Source organism: Corvus hawaiiensis, chromosome 6, assembly GCF_020740725.1.
Source record: "Corvus hawaiiensis isolate bCorHaw1 chromosome 6, bCorHaw1.pri.cur, whole genome shotgun sequence".
Classification (NCBI taxonomy): domain Eukaryota; kingdom Metazoa; phylum Chordata; class Aves; order Passeriformes; family Corvidae; genus Corvus; species Corvus hawaiiensis.
In genome coordinates, this window is record NC_063218.1 from 39,243,198 (window position 1) to 39,261,103 (window position 17,906).

At 40.6% G+C, this 17,906-nt stretch overlaps 1 protein-coding gene across 3 annotated transcripts in view; it reads left to right on the forward strand.

Annotated features, from left to right (window-relative positions):
* The window catches only part of LOC125326955 (transmembrane protein 263-like), a 209,446-nt gene that overhangs the window by 77,562 nt on the left and 113,978 nt on the right, over positions 1-17,906 (forward strand). The window lies entirely within an intron of this gene.

Below are 17,906 nucleotides of genomic sequence, written 5' to 3' on the forward strand. Positions count from 1 at the left end.
AAAAGCAAAAATGCTGTTTCATGTAAATGTCCTTGGTAATAAAGAAGAAAGGGAGGTGAAATACAGAAAACCAGAAAATTGGTATGGGCAGACTTGTGTCTGAACAGTAGGGCAGCAGATTTTCCTTCAGGCAGGAACAGCTATTTTAAATTAGGGATATGTCCATGTAGAATTTAGGCTTTTAAATATTTCCCTCTCAATTAAAAAACAATATCAATACTGATGTTGTTACTCAAATACTGAGATGACTACACTGTTCAGGGAGAGATTTTTCATCTTTGTTAAGCATTCTTTTATTCCTTTGTGTATCTGTTTATCAAGTCACTTCTAATCTTAAGGGAGTTTCTCTTTTTGTGCCTGCTGATAGGATTTTCAAGCCCAAACCCCACCATTTGGAATGGAGTATCTGCCCTGTGTGAAGCAGGATGACCATGGTGGAAGCTCATCTAAACCACGCTGCTGAGCCAGTCAGTCAAATGCTTTTCACAGGCTGCTTCCATTTAAAACCACCAGCAGCAAGCTGACATTTCTCTTCAGCATCATAAGATGGAAAGCTCTGAAATACCCAGAAGCAATCTCTGCTTATACCTTATTTGGCTTTATCTAAGCATTTTCCCCCACCCCGCATGCTACAGCTGCTCTGTTCTTTAGTAAAAGGAGGTTAGAAAAAATTATTGATGCAAACCAAAAGGTTTATAAGAACAGAAACTAAAGTAACGAATAGAAATGAGGATAGGGAAAGATTAGCAACAAAGCCTATTGTCTGCTTTCCGTGTTAGAAGCCAATTTGACTTGCTTTCATTAAAATTCTCCTTGTTAACTCGGGTGATGTGTTGGGTGATGGACTATTTGATGTCTGAGAAGTGGTGAGAAGTTAGCTGTCTAATGATGGACTAATTAGAAAGCCCATCCTAGCAGGATCCATGGAAATTGATTTGCACAGTGCCATTTTTGCTAATGACAGTCATGAATACGTTTGCAGTCCTTTACTTACTCTTCCTACCCACAGCTAATGAAAGAGAAGCAATCATTAAGAGCTCAGCTATGGTCTGTCCGAAGTTTTCTTTGCCTTGTAGGAATAGCCATACTTTAAGAGCTCCAGTTTTAACTAATATTCTTCCTAGAGATGCACGTGTCAGATGTCTGCCTCCTCTAAAATGAGTATGTTTTTCTACTGTGTCTGTTTTTGAGTTATCCTCACCGAATAGGCAGTCAGTGTCCTTTCTGTGCTATTTACAGAAAATGACCATCACTGCATGGGACTAGAAGAAACCATAAATATGTACTCTGAATAAAATTAAAATTAATTAGACAATTTTTCCTACAAGGGCATAACATGTCCATCCACAACTAGGTCAAGCATTTTTAATATTTATCAGTCTAAGGCAAACAAAAACTATTACTTTTAGTATCTCTTATGATTTTATTTATCCAGTTGCTTTCAGATGCCTATAATCTGCCCAGATGGTATTTGCCCAGCCAGCTCCATATGGCCCAGTATTCACAAACTAGAAGTTTTTGCACAAAGATCTCCTGAATAAAATACGACAATCAATGCAGTGTGGCTTTCCATAAGTACATCCTTCGTTGTCCATGGGGCTCTAGTTTACTACCACCTTCCAAGCTTCTCAAGGCATTCTCTGGTCAATAATGATCTGGCATTGCATTGCTCTTCTCTTTAACTTACATAAGCTCCTGTAAATTCTGCTATAATTAAAGAAAAATACAGACCTTTTTCAATTTTACTTTATTTCTTTTAGGTGCATTCTGAGAGATGGAACCAGTAGCTGGGGGTATTGCATTAGGTTCCAGGAGTGAGCTGTACCAAAGTTTTCGTATGTTTTCAGTGAAATGGATGTCCTATAAAACCTGTCAGGCAAAGGTGGAATTTAAGAAATAGAAGTGAAAAGTGTAAGTGGACAAGCAACTGGGGGTTGAAAGTAAGAGGGCAAGCAAGAGAATGGTGAAACGTCCTTGCTGGCAGCAGTGAAGGAGTCTGAGGTTGTGCAGTGAGGACTAGAAACAAGGGGAATGGATAGCTTGAAGCTGCTGCTATCTGGACAGATTAGAAGAAGGGAGAGCAGAGGAATCAGAGTGAGTTATCAGAAGACAAAATAAGAATAGAGAAGGAAGGAGGAAGGTTTGAATGACTGTATCTGAGTTTCTTAAGTTTCTTCTTAGTTAAAAGAGACAAAAAGGACACAGGAATTCTTGGGGAGCCAGAGACAGCAAGCAAGTGGGGAAAACTTGGAAATCTTCATGAGAGATTGTAGTAAGAGGACAGTTAATTTCCTCTGGAACAGGGAGATTATATGTAGACAGTATCACAAAACAACATCATGTTGGTTTCAATGTGTGATTTAAATATGAACAAGAAAAGTCTACTTAATTGTAATGAAAATGAGTTACCTTGACATTAACAAGGGGAAAAAAAAGATTGTCCATCTTGCCACAAAGGAACTTAGGTGAGGTCAGCACTTTAATTTATTTCTGAGACTGAGCCTGCCCAGTTTATCTTGTGCCTGCATTCACTGCTTTACTTTGAAGAAGTTCCTATATATTAGTTCCCTGAAGCAAAAACCTTACTTGATTTTAACACTGAAAACAGCTGTAAGTGTACTCATCTAATAGCTTGGGGTTTCCCCTGAAGAAGAAATTTTCTAATTTTCTAATTTATTTCTAGCTCCTCCATTCATGTGTTGTAGCATCTGTAAAATATATATGTGTGCACATACTTATATATGTATATATGAGAAGCATCTAGATATGATAGGTGCAAGATTTTGAATTTCTTTGCTGTTCAGTGTTACCTCCCAGCACTAGCTACTCATTAGTTTTGTGGGCTTTCATAATATTTATTCCTTTTTGTTCCTGTAGTGCAACCTACAAAAGATATTAAGAAGAAATGGCAAACCTTTATGTACCTCCTGCACTATTACTGGAGGGGGCTTTCAGTAGTCTTGTAATGATACCATTCAGCATCTAAATTTGCTAACACATGTAAAGAAAAAACAAACACTTTCTTTAAATTGGCTTTTTTGGTGGTTTTTGTGTGCTAAACTTACTTAAAAATTAAAATGAACCTGGAAAAACAATTGGATGGATGCATAACTCAGATAAAGATATTTCAAAATGGCAATCAGCAATGACTATCCAGTATAGCAAACTAGAGAAGATTTATATGTAGACCATATTAGGACTTTCAGAAGTAATATTTAGAAAAATAAATTATGAAAGATATGGGTATACAGTAATGTGATCCACTAGCATTGCATAACATACAGTATTGATGACTGATCTTTTTAAAGAAATATTGCTATCTGCAGGCATGAACTTTGGTTTAATTTAAAGTTCAGGTCATGTAGCTGTTTACTTACAATAAATAGTCTAGATTAATGACTTCTTGGCGTGCTTAAGACAAAAAAAATGTCAATATGGACAAGTGATTTGTAGTATCATTTACTCCTGCACAATTCTGATAAACATATTCGTTAACTGTACTATGTTGTGTAAAGCAGATATAAAACCATATTGAGTGATGGAATTTTGCTAAGCCACGATTAACACTGATCATGTGGCTGAGTATTTGTGTGCAGAGCTGTAGCGGGTTGAGTTTGAAACCGGGCGGAAACACCAATTAAATGTAGTGGTTTTGATTCAAAATATTCATTATTTACTTTTTTTCCTTCTGTGAGATAAGAATTAGGAGAAAAGCAAAGCAGGCACAAACCTTAAACAGTTGCAGTACAATGAAAGAGCTTTATTACTAACAGAATTAAAAGTAAAGAGAAAACAACAAAACAAAATTAAAGTAAATTCCCCCCCCCCCCCTCTTTCCAGCACTTCTCTCCTTTTATCCAGCTCACACAAGGGATAACAGAACATGGGATGTTAGTCAGTGTTGCAGTTCTTGAAAAGTCTCTCTCTTATGCTTAAGGAAAAAAGGGTTTTCCTTCAGTTGCACGTGGTTCCCAAACTGCCACCAATAGCAGACCCGCCCGGAAACAAACAGTCTGCTGTGTGTAGAACGTCTCTCCCATGAAGAATTTCACAGTTCTTTCACACTACAGAACATGGGCCATCACATGGGGTTATTCATCTTTTTAAGGATAAGTTATTTTGGCCTGCACACAGAGGCTTTTCTTCGCCACAAGTCTCTAACAGCCTCTTACTACTTCTATATAGCCTGGCATAGGCACTCTTCACAAACTTCATAGGCACACGTTGATTCTCCACCCCCCCCCCCCATGTTCTTCAAATGGATTAAAGACACAAACAGTTTGTGGTATTACAGTTTCTTACCACGGCATGCAAGAAGGTTTCTTTTAAGCTGCGCGCCAGAACCGCGGCACCGCCCTCTTTTCTCCTGTCGCCATGCTCAGCTCCGTCCCACGGGACTCACTTCTCTTTCTCTCTGACTCTGAAGCCGCCATGTTGAAGAGTGTTCTTGTTCGGGCTTTACGGTGGGGAAAGCCTCGCTCCCTCTGTGCTGCTGGCTGCGTGGTGTCCTCTTCAGTTCAGCACGGAGTGTGCTGGCTGCAGACAGGAGGCTCTGCCGGCTCCCGCTGGCTCCGCCGGCTCCGCATGGAGAGGAGAGGGACCCGCCTGTCCCCAGAAGCCGCGCTGGATGGGTTTAGCTGTGAGCAGTCCATGGCTGGTTTTAGCTGCCTGCGGCTCTGGGACAGTCCCCCTCAGTGACCCAGGGTCCGTGCCGCAGCGATGGGAAAGGGGGAAAGGGGCAGTGGCCCCGGCCCGGCCCAGCGGGGCCGGGAGGCTCGGAGCCCCCCCACCTTCCAGCAGGCGACCTCCGACAAAAGGGGAAGTCCTGCCTTTCCGTGCGGTTTAAATATGTAAATTGTGAGAAGCGTAATTGGTCTTAAAGACTGTCCATCAACTCAGGGTCAACCCAACACAAGAGCTCAAGTCCGACATGTTCTTTCTGTATGGAAAACATCCCTGTTTCTGAAGAGCTGCTGTATTTTAGAGGATTTGATAGCTGTTTTAATGGATGTAATGGGGAATAGGCAGCACTGGACAGTGAGTTCACTGTAATAATTAAGGAATGCTCTGTGAATAAATCTCTTACTCGTCCAGTTCAGGTCAGAGGTGTAACCTTCATAGGCACTGAACTACTTGGTGGCAATGAAGCAAAACAGTAAAGGCAAGCCACATTAATGAAAAAGCAGTGAATGATGTTAGAAACCTAAGACACTCTGTTAGAAAAACAGTAGTGATCTACCTAGCTGGTGTCTGGTGTCCTGCCGTCTAAAAAGAAATCACCTACACAGTTCTTTTCTCACCTAAATGCAGTCTTTGTTCTGCTTTACATTTTCTCCCCCTTCACTTGTGCTTCTCATCTTTCTTCCCTTAACATGCCCTTCCCATTTCATATTCCCAGCAGAATTGCACTACCTCCTATGCAGGCTCTTTTCCTTTTTCCCACTGCCAAGAACTTTTTATTGTCTCTTCCCTTTCTTGCTCGTTACATCGTATTTACTTGCCACTAATATTTGCTTTTGTGAGCTATAGTATTCTTGCTTTTCCTCAATTGTACTTTAAAAGAGGAATAATTCGGGTTTGTTTTATGGTGGTCAATCTTTTAAGGTGGATGTGTGCCATGGAACTTCTGTAGTTCTCCACTGGGAGTTTTCCTTAAGCAGAGCCAGTGGCCCTGCAAAGCACAAAGATTAGATGATTGCTGTCACTTCTTGCTCAAGCTGGAGATTGTTTCAATAGACCTGCTGAAATATCCAAAGATACCTAGCTTTTTGTGTCATGCTTTATTGGGAGATTTCTTTTACAAGATGTTTGAATTTACTTTTAGAAATTTTTAAAGAATATTTCTGTTGCCCTTGTCGTCTTCTGTTCACTTGAGTTTACTGCAGTCAGAGAATACTGGTGAAAGTCGAGGCAACAAGCGAGCTTTGGGTAAACTTTAATGCCAGGAGCTCCTCTGGAGCTGCCATTGCTTGTATTATGAATCTCTTCTGAGTTTTGCTCCAGGTTTTACTTTTCTGTAAGATGGTGTTAAAATGTTGCCCTTCATAACCAGGGAAATCAAAGCCATTGTGCAGTTGGTAAAGCAAGCATATTTTGGAAAGTCTGCCCTGGATTTCATAATTTATTTAAGACTGGTGAAGTATTAGAAGTATTTTCATTGTTCTGGAGTGTAGTTGAAGGAAGCAGTTACAGAAAGCCTTTTGTGTATTTTCAGTGGAGTGGTTAGGAAGCCTAGTCAGGGAACAGAGAAAGTCTTTGGAATTAAGGTGATGAATCACAAGGTTCAAGTTCAGCAATAATGACTATTAGAATAATTTTTGAGTAACTCATTGATTGAAATACGGTTTTAATAGTCATACTTCATGTTACTTTAAAAATGGGAACCTTCAAATTTTTTTTAATGTGAGGGGTGCACGTAAAGAATAGATAAGTTATCTTGGTTTAGTTGCCTGTTTAGAAGACAAATGAGTAGAATATTCTTGTGTTACCTATTCATCAGTCATGTAAATTTTCTGCATACTCTACTTTCATCAGAGAAAAGTTCATTTGTCCCTGGGGAATTGGAACAGTGAGCTTGTGAATCATCCTGCATTGGGTTAGCCCTCCTAATCTGCCTTTCCCCAACAACCTGTCCTAGCAAAACCAAAAAACTAACTTGCTTTGCACTTCAGTGTCCCCCCCTCCCCATGGTTATCTTCGACTGGGTATAGTCTGTTGTGTCTGGATTTTCTTAAATCAGGTGAGGTGAGGAAGAGGACCCCACTGGATTTTCTTGCTCACCATGTTGCTTGGCTCACTGCCTACCCGTAGATATGATTTGATTTTTCTCTTTTATCCTCTTCACAGCTGGGTAGCATCATTTTAAGAAAAAACCAACAAAACAAACAACAAAATCTTCACAACTCTGAAAATCTGTAGTAAAGAACAGGATCCATAGCTTTATTCAGAACTTGAGACAGAATAAGAAGGGTCACATATAGTTTCTTCTACTGTCAGTTTTCAGGCTCTGCTAAAAGGAAATGAAGACCTTTGCTTAGAGAAACATCTTTGAGAAAACAAGAAAAAATAGTTAACTGAATTTTTGATACATTTCTTAGTTTCTATGCTTACAGCCTGAAGTCCCTCAGAGCATTATGTTTGTGTAGGTGTAGTCATGGGTCATAGAAAACCACTGTTTTCAGCCTTAGGAATAAGTCTCTGTCTCAAAAACCCCCAGAAGTTTGATACCCCAGAATTTCAGTGTACGAAAGCTGAAGAACAGATACAGTAATATGATTATCAGAGAAACCATTGTTGAGTATAGCACTTTGCTCCTGTAGCCTCGCTCATTTTGTCCAAATAGCTCCGCAGCACAAGAACAGGGATTTTGAAAATTGCAGCTCAGTTATGAAGCATCTGTTAACACCAAACAATTAATTAACTTAGGAATGACTGTGGTTGGTTTCCCATAGCAAACATGCCCTACACAGACAGACTTTGTATGCGTTGTCCCTGCAGTGCATGAGTGTAATTCTCTAAGTTAGGCATGATTCCATTTAATTTCGACACCCACATTTTCATCCAAATCAAGTTACACAGACTAGCTCCTTAATTAAAAGAAATGTAATTTTGAAAGTCCTAGCCCTGCCTGAGAGACTCTGGACTTAAACCTTTCCCAGGACCTCTCTTGTCCAGAGATGCTGCACAAAATTCCAGGCCATGGCCCAGCAGATAGGGCAGCACTGTAGCCTTCGCTTGCTTTCCAGAAAGGTGTGTGCTTGTCGCCTTGCATAAACTGCCTGTTTCTGACACTCTGAGTATTCTGAGACTTCAGTGAAGGAACTGTGTTTGTGCTCTTGTCCCAGCTGCTCCTGCACCTGCCAGTAGCAACTGGATTCCGGTTTACCACATGACTTACTGGATTTCACAAAACAGAAGTTTCATTCCCACATGTCTGAAAACCGGGATAGTCTCCTAAAGCTATGAAACAGCTCTAGGATGCCATGAATAGTGACAAAACAAGAGACTGGTTCATTGTTGCTGGCAGAAGAGAAGTGTATGGTACTTGTTATTGAACAAGGCATCCAGCTTGCTATGACAGGCAAAAATCTTAGTTAGCACAGGTGTGTTTTCCATTACATTATGGATGCAAATAAAGATAGAGCAAGAACAGCTGAAATACATGATTGTGTATCATGTCTGCTTGAAATACTTAGGATTTGTTGGTAATGGGTAGTGTGCTTGGGAAATTGTGCGATTTAGCCGATGTTCAAAGCAATAGACGCATTCAAAGTAAGTCAATGCATCTCTCCCTAAAGAAATTTTAAATATGAGGGTATTTTGGCACATAATTATCTATTTCTAATGTGTATGGGGTATCTTCTTGGTTGAGTATTTTACACTCTTCTCTGCAGGTCGCTCTCTACTAGAGCAAGACCATTTTCTGACTCTGAAAAAAGAGATTTATATTGACTGACTAATGGCCCATCCAGTGATTAAACCTGCTGATTCTTCTGAAATTCCTAGCTACTAGAAGGAGAAGCCAAAAGTGAGAGGAAGTGAAGGAGTGAAGTAACAGAAATACATGTATTACCAGTAAAAGTATAGACATAATATTCTCACTTTACTAATGGATTTTTTAAATCTTAATTTCTCTTTGTGAAAGGATAGGCAGTAGACATTGTCTTGGTTTGAGACAAATTCAGAGGAACATCCGAAATGAACGTCCTCTGATAGAAGGCAGGTTACAGCCACCCGTCCCCCACCAAGTTTGGAAAGAATTTTCCCCGGAGGAAAGTGAAAAAAGAGAAAAAAAAAGTTATTCATTTAACAAGCAGAGTGCACGCAGGCATTGAAGAAGAATAATGCTAAATAATAAAACCTCTCTCTGTGGAGAGAACCTGGGTAGATTTCGGAGTCTTTTGTGAGTGTGGCTTTCTCCTCTCTGGAGCTGGGTTCAGCGTGGGCCCCTCTAGGCCATGGTGTAGGGTCTCCCGATGATGTTCTCGTGTTGCTGAACAGTCCAGAAGAGAAGAAGAAGAAACCAAAGTCCCAAGGCTCCATGCTTTAGCTAACAGACAAAAAACTAGCTAAAAACCAAGAGGATGCCACTCTCTTCCCTGCTGCAGAGCCAGGAGCTGGAAAAAGCAGGAAGGTGCTTTCTCTGCTCCCCAGCAGCAGGAATGCAAGGGAGTGTACATCTGTGTCCTTGAACACAAAACCACTTGGGTTTTTTTCTCGCTTTCTCTCAGACCCAGCTTAAAGACAGAGAAAGGCACAGGATCCATGTCTGGCATAGGGCAGACGATAGGGAATACAGTATCATACAGTCACCCCAAGACAACATCTGTGCCTGATGCTTCTGCAAAAATATGTTTCAATTTATACTCATTTATTGATTATATTAATTTATATTCATGTAAACAAGTAGAATGTGGCTATTCTGCTTTACTGAGTTGGAACTATATACTGCATTATTAATTTCATCTGTCTCCTGTGTTAGAGACCTAGTGTGAGGCAATCAAGAATCTACCATGAAATATTTTTATCAGGCACCTTTAATCACATGTGCCTGTCAGGATGTAGCATGTTGTTCAGTGTCACTCTCAGAGTACTTAAGTTCATGAGACACTGCTTTGAATCTGCAAAGAATAGTATGGTAAGGGAAGGAGGGATGAATACTTGTCTTTTCTTAAAGTTTCTCTATCAAAAATTTTAGCTGTATTTTTATATTAAGAGGTTCTGGAATTATGCTTAGGTGTGTCCACAACAGTCTTCTGCACCTTAATTTAATAATCTTTGTTGCAGGAATATTAATGCTAATCTTGTGACAAAAGTGCCTTCACAAGATTTCAGGTCTGTCTCTACAAGCCTAGAGATCTGTGAAAGAGACTAGGAAAAAAAAGGGAGACATATATGGGCTAGACCTCCAAATATTCCAGTTTTTCATAGGTAGAAGTCAAAGGCTCAGTAAGGTGAGAGCTCAAAGCACAATTATTTACTTCTGTGTTTTGAGTCAGAGCAAGATGAAAAATTCTTATTCTTTCCAGCAGTAAAATAAGTGAAGTAGGTGACATAGCAAGGAATTCTTAATGGCAGGTGTGTTGTCTCACAGTCTCAACCTGAAACAGCTGGGGAGGAAAAACTGGATGAGATTAAACACTTCACAATATTGCTTCTACTGGAGCTCTATGGTGGTGACTGGGTAGCTGGGAAACCATGAAGTGTCAGATGAGCTGGAGCTGAAAACCAGTGCCAGCTGCTGACAGTGATGAGAATAGTGATTGCTATACACATGAGCTGAGCTCTCCAGTAGCTCTGCTACTTAAAACTAGGGACTTCATATGAAGACCTGCTGTAGAACGTGCTGTGGTTTTAGCAGAGTGAGCCTGAGGTGTCCTGACTACGCAATACAAACTACATCATAAGCAGGACTTGGTACACAGGCTAAACAGTGTAGGTGGCTTTGGAGCAGAGATGTTCCTTCATTTTTGGATGTGTCGTTAAAGGCCACTAGTAGGCTGTGTAATTTCTGGAAGTGCTTACTTATGTCTAGTTGTGACAGAATTACCATCATTTTGACACTCCGGGTGTCACATCTAGAATGTCTGTCAAGCTTTGGGGAGAATATAAGCAGGCAGATTAATCCAGTCTCCCTCCCCTTTTCTCCCAAGGAAATTTAGGACAAGATTTTTGGAGGTAGAAAAGGGATAAATACTAATATATTGCTCTTAGGTATTACTTTTGAATATAAGGTAATAAGTTATACTCACTGGTGAAATGAAGAGAATCCTGACTGAACTTAATGACCATCCAAACTGACCTTAGGAAGAATGGGGCAGAAAGAAGTTTGCTGAGACTCAGAGCATTGTAATAAGATTTGAGACAGGGATTTCAGGTTTTTATGAATATAAATAGCATTCAAAATTACCACCAAATAGGCTTCAAAAGCCAAACTTCGTGTTAGGAATGTTAGTGACTTTTAGGAGAGGAACAGAGAATAAAACTGAAAACATCATTATAGCACTGAATAAATTTGTGGACCATCCTTGTCTCCAGTTTTTTTGTGTGGGTTTTCCTTTGTCCCTCCTATCATCAGTCCCTCCATCTCAGGAAAAAAAAAAAGGAAAAAGCCTGGGAAAGATGTAGAGAAAAATGACAAATATAATTCAAGGTTACAACAATTTCTGTGTTCAAGTAGACTGAGTCTCAGTACTGTAAAAAAAGAAACTATGTGGAGGAAATCTGGGATACAGGCTTCTTAAATTGTGGGTATCAAAACAGTTGTTCACTATATCTCCTCATACAAGAACTGGAGATCATTAATGAAGTTCTTGAACAAATGAAAGGCAATGTTTCTTTTTCCTCATAGCATCTGTAAACTGGGATCTTAGTGTCATGGGTTGTTTTGATGCAAAAGTTCACATAAGCCTGAAAAGCAAAAAAAAGAATTTGAGAAAGAAAAATCCATCAGGACCTATTAAACACAAGGCTTCGTTCAAATGCCTTAACTGGAAATACCTAGAAACTAGGAGAGCATTCAGAAGAAGTATAATTAACTATAAACTTGCCTTGTTCTTCCCTTCATTTGTACCCAGGTGTTGTTACCAAGTGAGAGAGATACTGGGCAAGGTGGGGTTTTGGTCTGATCCATTTTTCAGTCATTCTCACTTTAAAAAAAAAAAAAATCTCCAAGGTTCTTGCTGTAGGACGTAATTGCTGTTTCCTTTAGGCTAGTTAATTCCTTTATGTGCTTTTCTGAATCTGCCTGTAAATATCTGATAATGATTGCTGTGGGAAGCAGTCTGCTGAATCCTACCCATTAACCCTTTCAGCCAGTGCTTTGTATCTCACTGTGCCTATGCATTCCAGTATGTTTCTTTTTTTTTAATATAGAATACTTTCATACCTATGGTGTTTTGTGCAATTGTGGGAAGTGCTGGAATTATTAAAAAGATACTATGAACCCTGAAGTCATACAGGTTCTTAGGGACACAGGTGATAAATAATTAGGAGTATTTTACTGACTGTTTTAATTCCTCTTCCTTTTTTTTATTGACACCTTTATTGTAAAATTGAAATCTAGAGCTACAAATGTTACATAGTCCTACTTAATGCCTTGTGTTGAAGTTCCAGTCCTTACTCCATGTTTGCTCTGTTTGTACTATTCAGGAGAAACAAATGAAGCACTGAATATACCCGAGCATGGGAACACCTCCAAAGGCATTTGCATTATGGCCATAGAAGCAGCAGTGGTGCATTGTACGTGTGGCAGGTCCAAGCCTCCTTTGAACTGCAGCTGCTCTGGACATCCTACTCTCAAACTAGCTGCTCAGAGATATTCCTTCAGATGGCCTGAGCAGATCTGTGCTGTGTCCTGCAGAGCTCGCTCGCTGTAGCATTTCCAGCCCCCGACTGGGAGGCAGCCTGTTGGAGAGCACTGCCAGCCTGCTGATTTACGTCATGGCCAGGTTGCTCCAACTTACTGTGGGACACACTTAGAATAAGCTATACAATGGAATAAGCAGCATATTTGTCAAGTCATACGAACATTTTATGGTCTCTTTTTAATCAGCATAAAGCATTTTACAGAATTCTACGTAAGCAGATACTCAGCTAGAGGGGATTCTTCTGCCTTCCCCTGCTGCATCCAGTTACATGCATCTCCCTAACCTTGAAGATGGGGGAGCAATCTCCTGCTGCTGTTCTCCTCTACTCTGTGATGTCTGGCTGCATGGAATGGATTTTCTAAATGCCTGTCACAGACTGTTTTGCACACGAGTGCAAAAAGGCAGGTTAGTGGGAAGTACACAGAATTGGTGACATACTGAGTTGTAAAACAAATGTTGGTTGCTTCAAGGCTGTAGAAGGCAATACATACAAATGTTAATTCATGATGTCAATACAAATGCTCTCCTCTTAAAAAGCCTTGGGATGCCCTCAGCCATGTGGTTGTCATGTAACAGCACATGGCCCTTTTCATGTAACAACATATGGCCCTTTTTTATCTTCATTAGTACTATGATGAATTTTCAGAATTGGGGAATATTTTGCTTGAGTTTCAGATGTGTCCTCCTTTCCTCACTTTTTCATTTAAATCGTGTCATTAGTGTCTATCTCACTAAGGCCGTTCCTTATAATGCAGTTCTCCTTGCTTTTGTGACTTTTCGTAGCTTTGTAGAAGTTGCCACAATAAGGCTTTTGTTCTGTCATTGGATAATTTCTTACTGTCATAGTTGCTACACAGGAATAAAGCAGCTATTAGCATTTTCAGATACAGAAGGGTAACCAACACAATTGAAAGAAAACAGATGGTTTTCACCACGGTTTGGGGTACAGTGTTACTGATAAGATGGTATTCAACTTGTCATTTGTCTGAAAAGGGAAAGGAGAGTCTGTTTTTTCCAAACTGAAATGGGTTCCTTGAGTCTTAGCCTAATCCACTCTCTTCTAGATGATGAAACCTAGAGTTTTTGCAGACAGAGGAGGAAGTATGAGATCAGTGGTGTCTAGGACAAGACTCAGTACCTACTGCTACTAGAGAGCAGGCAGCATCACAAACAAGGTCCAGTGTAGAACAGGGATGTCCCCAAGCCAGCCCAAGGATGTTAAGGTGGTTGTTTGACAAGCACAGAGGGGCATTGGCATGCGGTTTGCTTTCACCTTGGGTCAGCCTTATTGTCTCTTAATTTGAGCTGAGAGTTAGCTCTTAATTTGCCTAGATTTAAAAACAAAACTCAGAACTTCTTGGTTGATTTTCATTTTAATATGGCTGCCTACGTTGCTGTTCTTTTCTTACAGTGAATGAAACAGGTGTGGTTAAAATTGAGTTGCTAGCTCACTTTTTTGGGGTTTTCTTTTCATTGCAAGCTCAGGGAAAAAAGAAAGGTATGGTTGGAATCTGTTCTGAGCTGTCAGCTCAGATTGAGTATGGTCTGTGCAGCTCAGTGCAGCATGCAGTGTTTACTGCAGACAAAAGAGAAGGAAGTATAGTTAATTCCTGCTGCACCATTTTCTGTGAAACCTGAAAAGAATGCCAGGAGGATTTTGATTTTGTTTCTGTTTTTGTAAAAACCATTTCATGTTTCCCAGGGTGTTGTTCACAACAAGCCAGATGTCAGCAGAACCCAGACCAGAACTCAGCCCTGCTTTTGCTAACAACTTGTGGTGCACTGGGAGCCTGGCAGGAAAATCTCAGTCATCCATCCTTAACCCATCCTATTTTGCCACCATTTCCCCTAAACAGTAACCCAGCAGAGTCCTGCCCCACGCTGCTCTCGGCTGCAGGCTTTTCAGTCAGCGCCGATAATTAGACTTTGAGATGAGCCATCTGCTTGCTGGCCCCCGGTGGTCTGTGGGCTTGGCACTGAGCTGCCGAGGCCAGTGACAGGTCTGCCGCAGGAGGGGCCTGGCAGTGACACAGCAGCTGCTCGCCGAGATACCGAGCGCTCTTGCAATTGAGCACCTACGTGCGGGGCGTTTAAAGCACCGCTGGCCAGGAGGCTCACAGCGCGCCCGGCAACAGCCGAGCGTGCGCTAATGAAGGGAAGTCGGGGCGGGAGGGCAGCCGCCCGAATTCCGTAACGAATTCATTATTTCATCATGCTTTTGAGCATCTAAGCAGGGATGGGAAGGCATGTTTTGCCCAAGATAATTCTGGCTGATTGTAAATGGAAGAGAGCAGGGAAGAACCTGGCTCTTAGATGTTGTTTGCTCTGTGGTTTTGGCAGTCTTGTCCCCTTTATTCAGATCAGCACTACATGGAGCTGCAATGGGATAGATAGCTCAAATTAGCACCTTATTTGAGGTTTAGAGGTACTAGGCACCTGTATTAGGTTTTGTACTGTGATTGAAAGACCTTCCTATCTTTAGAGTCACTTCCAGTTCTTCCTTTTCTTTCTCCGCTTGCCCATCATTTGGTTAGAAATCCCTTCCTTACTGCAGGCTTCTTTCTGATGTTGGAGTGCAAAACTATATTATTATTATTATTATTATTATTATTATTACTATTATTATTATTATTGTTATTATTATTATTATTCCTCCAGTCTAATCCAGTTCTTACTGGTGAACAAAGAACCTGTCTTCTTCCTCTTCTTTTTCCTGTTGTGCAGTGAACGTCTTGTGTGAACAGAGAGGGATAAATGTTTGGTTTCTTTTCTTTGCAAAAGCGAGCAGCAGCTTAGCTCAAATCAGTCTTTTTCCGCCCGGCTAGATTAACAGCAGGATAGCTGCAATTTTTGTTTTATTAGACAGGAAACTTCTTACTTTTAAGGGTAATCCCGTGAATTCCAGCTCTGTGGGTTGGCTGGCTTCAAGGGCATCCCAGAGGGTGTAATGGCCTCATTCTGGACCTAGGAAAAAATGGAAGTCTTTCTATTAACTTAATGGACTGAATCTTAAATCCTAATATTTGGAGGTTGATTTCATTTACTTTTTTTAGTGAAGAGGTGAAATTGTCAGCAATTGCAAAGAGAGGACTAGGTGCCCACCTCTGCCTTCAAAAAAAAGGAAACAGAAGTGTTGGTATTTTAATTACTTGGGACATACTTCTGATTCTGCAGTGATGGAAACTGTGAAAACCCCCGTGTTCAAAGCAGATGCAGCAGTGACTTGCCATATGCAGTGTGGGGGCAGTGTGATGTGAGCAAGTGCCAATCCATCGATTTAATTACAGCTGGGGTCTGATATCCCAGGCAGCAATTTGCCTTTCTGCCTTCCCTGGTAGATGAGATGATACTGGTAGTAAGAGAGGAGAGGGACTCAGGAATAAGCAAAGGATAACAGGGCAAAGAAAAAAAATGAAGGACTATCAGTGGAAACCACATCAGATTAACAAACATTAATTACATTTAATTTTAATCCTTAACATTTATCTAAAAGGTGATTGACGGAAGGTTTATTAGGATTCTGTGTCCCTATAGCCCTTCTTTGAAAGAACACTGAACAAGATGATTGCTTGTGTCTCTAATTAGAAGTTTTTCCCCTCTTGATCACCTAAAGTCAAATTCATTTACTCTGCTTGAAACAAGGATTTAATTTGATTTTTTTTTTTTTGCATCAAAAGATGTCTCTCAAACATGATACAGAACCACAGCCTGCTAATCAAGACAGAACCCATTATCAGCCCAGTTTTATGAATATTCACATCAGAGGGCAGCACCAACCTCATTAGGAAGGGTGTTGCAATCATTATTAAGCTGTTGGAGTCCATTATGATTCCGAGTGCTGTAATGATGACTGATACCCACTGAGGGCAGCTGAGAAGAATACCAGAGCATAATGACCTCACCTTTTTTTCATAAGCCTATAGGGCTTTTAAAGACTTTCAGCTTGTGTAGTTTGTATTCTTTTAATCAAGTGTGTGAAAGGGGTCTTAATATCCTTGATTCTCTTGCTCAAGTGATGTGAAGAGAAACACAAGAGCAATTAAGGAATCTGAAGGTTATGTTTGGGTGATATGGTAAGTCAGTAATATGAATTCTTTCAGATCTTAGGTCTCTGTTAATGAGTAGATTCTTGTCAGTTGGATGAAAAGCTCAAAATTGATAGGCTGGATCAAGCCTCTTCCGTTCCTGCCTTGTAAAGTGAGAAGACGTACTGCTGCTAAACCTGAGTTTGATCATTTGGGCAGCAGAACTGCTGTAGTTAATGGACCGTCAGCACTGTCAGCACAAGCCCTTTCTCTCCTCTTTTGCTCTGAGAATAACATCCACTTGAGGTTAACTATTGCTACAAACAATTTGCTACCCCTGTCTTGCTTTCTTCAGATCCCTGCTTTAATCAGGCAGAGTGAAAGGAGGTTAGCCTGAATTCTCTGACTCACAATCCCAATCCTGCCTTAGTTATGTTTACATAAATAAATTTTGTGCAAATTAGCACAGTATTGGTGGATTTATTTTTGACATTTACAATAACCTGGAGGATGTGTGTAGCTGTTAGTATACTTTCTGAGCTCAGAAAGAAGTTTCTGATCCCAGCTTCCACGTAATTAGGAAGTAACTGTACCTAACCAAAGAAATTAGTATTATTCTTGCAGTGTCAAGTAGCTGAGATGTCCACTGCTTTTTTTGCATCCTCCAGACAATTTACTATCTTCTTTTAATTATACTCCTCTGTTCTCCTTGCATCCTAGAGATCACCTTTCAACCCAGTAAGAAACTCCCTCTGGAGTTCTTTGGAGTCTCTCTTTGCTCAGCCCTGAAGGGTGCTAAACAAGTTGTGGAGGCTGCACCTGCCACCTGTTCTTTCTGCAAGCTGGGACTGGAACCTGGATGTCTCTCACAGTGCATCTGTTTTAATGTGGTTTTGATTGACATTTCTTGCTACAATCTTCTTTTTATAAACTTGCAAGAGACTGTTAATGCAACTGGTGAGGCTGATTGTAAATTACTCTGTGATAATGATGCTATAAAAGGGAGGCATTATGGGAAACCAATTGTAAATTTCATGCAGGACAGTTATGTGCTACCAAAGAGCATAATCTCTATTCTTCTTCCAACTTGGCTTCCACAGTAAACTGTGAGAGATCTTTCTGACTTGAGAGCCCTCACTCCTTTGGCTCCCCAGCCTGTGAAGTGCCAGTGAACATGTCCTAGTTGGTTGTTAGAGCAGCTCATGGCAAAAGTAACAATGGTCTTTGTAGGATAGAAGAGGCAACCAACTCCAGTATTAATTAAATCCGGTGAGGGGAGTGGAAATCGGGGGTCTTGTAACAAGCAGGGCAGAATCTGCTTTAATTAATGATATTGCCAAGTTAATTAATTAGAAGATTAACTCAAATGCTGCCTAGAGGTGTCTGTGGAGAAGAATGTCTAGCATTTCAACAAGGGAAACTGCAGTAGGCATTTTACAAAGATTGGGACACATCTCCTTTACAGTGATTTGGCAGAAATGCCAGGTTGTGGAGCAGTCTTCCTCTGGCAGCT